This window comes from Etheostoma cragini, chromosome 13 (genome assembly GCF_013103735.1).
Source record: "Etheostoma cragini isolate CJK2018 chromosome 13, CSU_Ecrag_1.0, whole genome shotgun sequence".
NCBI classification, from domain to species: Eukaryota; Metazoa; Chordata; class Actinopteri; order Perciformes; family Percidae; genus Etheostoma; species Etheostoma cragini.
The window spans coordinates 7252619-7255455 of NC_048419.1; positions in this window are offsets into that span (position 1 = coordinate 7252619).

Genomic DNA, 2837 nt, shown 5'->3' on the forward strand with positions numbered 1-2837 from the left:
GGAAAAAGGCTGCAATGAAACAAAGAGTGAAAAATTTAAAGGGGTCTGAATACTTTCCGTACCCACTGTATATAAATGCTTACGGTCGTGCCTGTCGAAGGGACATCCTGGGATAAAAGAAAGATGGGAACTAGAAATGAATGAGGTGATTGAAGATGAAGAATGGGAGCAAGTGTGTGTAACTGGACATAAACTGACCAACAGTCCAACATGGAAAGAATTTTATTGGAAAATAATCGTTAGATATTTCAAAACCCCGTATATTATTTCCAAATTTGATCAAACTAAATCAAATTTGTGCTGGAGACAATGCGGACTAGTTGGAGATCATACTCATGTCTTTTGGGATTGCCCAAAGATTAAGAAATTCTGGGAGGGAATTAGAGAGGAAATTTCAAATATCTTACATACTTATATTGATTGGAACCCCCGAATCTTTGTTCTGGGAATTCCCCCAAATAATTTAAGTAAAGAAGAACAATACCTATTTGGTATCCTTGTTCTCGTAGCCAAAAAAATGATAACAGTATGTTGGTATAAACCTTTACCCCCTACTGTAAATCAATGGAAAGAGAAGATAGTGAACGTTTATACGATGGAGAAAATAACAGCAAAATTAAACTTGTCCACTGGTCTATTTGAGAAAAGGTGGAATCCTTTGAAGACATATTTCCAATTAATATTGTAGTAAATAAGATAAATGTAAACACACAGATACATACTTTATAGGTAGACTTAACATATATCTCTCTTAAGAGAAAAATAAAAGTCACTCGAGAAAGATTTTCCCTTTATTTCATACCCCATGTAAAAAATCCTGGATTTTCAGCTCGCCGACTTGTTTGGTTGTTGTTGTTCAACTGTGCATATGGTTGTATTGGAAACTGTTGTTTTTCTGACTTATTGTATTAATCATTGATTTTGAATATTGATCTGATAAAATAAAGTCTTTGTTCAAAAAAAATATATATAAAAATAGTCAATCTCTGAATACAACAGGGATAAGAGTTAAGATGGAAAGCTCTTAGAGCAGGGGTCTTCAACGTTTTCCAGGCCAAGGACCCCCAAACTGATGGCGAGATGGAGCGGGGACCCCCTAATTATATATATTGTATACATTTTTTTTATATCAAACTGAAGTAAGTAAGTAATGTCTATTACATATGGAGTAATGTAACGAAAGTAATTTCGCCCTGGGATTACTAAAGTATTTCTGATTCGGATTCTGATTCCTCGTTGATGGGACAGGTGTTGTGAATGAAACGGTGCCCAGCTTGAAAGAGCTCCTGTGTGTCGCTGAATGTGTGCATTGATGACTGAAAGACATCTTCTGCCTCCATTTATCTGTTTACTACAGTGTGTTGAATTCATGTTAATGTGTATTTAAAGACATTTCAATTAGTGGAAAAAATTCAAGGGGGGGGGGGGTGGGGGGATATAAAAAAAAGTCTAATCAACCAAAACTTGATAAACTTGAAACTTGGGCGACCCCCATGCAGTACCTCCGCGGACCCCCTAGGGGTCGCGGACCTTCTGTTGAAGACCCCTGTCCTAGAGCTTAGTTTCATATAAATGTACAGATAACTTTTTTTTTTATTGTTAGTGAAAAACAATATTGACCTTGCAGTTGATAAAGGAGCCTCATATATGAATGACATTTCCTCCAATAGGACAATTAATTTGCATTCGGAGACCGACACTTAGCGTAATTAGCACTGTTTCACAACATTTTCTATTGCTAAACTGTACCAAATGTGAAAGTGAATATGTTTTAAGTTTAAATAGACAAAAATACTTTAGTTTTGCACATGTGATTTTTAGGGTTTAAACACTGAAGAGGTAGAGTTTTTACAGATTTAATATTATTATTTGTTGCCTTATTTGTGAGTTATCTTACGCCACAGCTGAAATTCCCAATAACTGGAAATTACGTGCAAGTGTTTTCCATGCAATATAACTGCAGTTGGCCACATAATGCCACAGTTATTAACACAAAACGTAATTTTGGAAAGCCAAGAACCATCACACAGTAATCTGATTTAGTTCAAACGGACACACATGTCCAGCTCAATATGCTCACAAAAAGCCTTGACTGTAAAAGTCATTTTCTGACACATCTTCAAACTCTACGTCTGACTGTTACCAAATTGTCAGGGGATCTCAGCACAAAAGTAGAAAATCAAAAACCATTACATACATTACATAATATACAGTATATGTACATGTCCACATAGAGTACATACCTGGAGCATACCCTAAAAGTTTCATTCAAAATCAACCATTTTGGGCACTCCAAATGCAAAAAATGGGCATGGCATAACACAACTTAGACTAAATCAAAATCGTAGTCCAATCTTTACAAAACCAGCAAGATATGTTTCTTAACACCACATGTGTAAAACAATTTTTCAAATATGTGCATTGGCTAGTGCCAATTTGGCCATGAATTGATGTCCAAACATCACCGAAATTGGTGGAGAATTATTCAAGCTGCTTAAAAATTCAATATTAATCAATAAGGGGGTGATGCCGTTAATGAATGAGGGCGTGGGTCAGGTTCAAATTGTGCTATAAATCATAGTTTGTCCAATCATCACAAATCTTGGTAGATATTTACAGTTATGTTCAGTGACAGAGAAATTCATTTTTATAAGTCTTTTATTCCGTATTTCTCTGTAGTAATGTTTTAAAATATTATAAATTTCATTTATAATATTTTCATGATTATTCTATATTCATATCGTTTGTCATATGAACTCACATGCTTATTATTATTAATCTTATATGCACATTTAACAATATAATCTTATTGTTAAATCTTATATGCACATTTAACA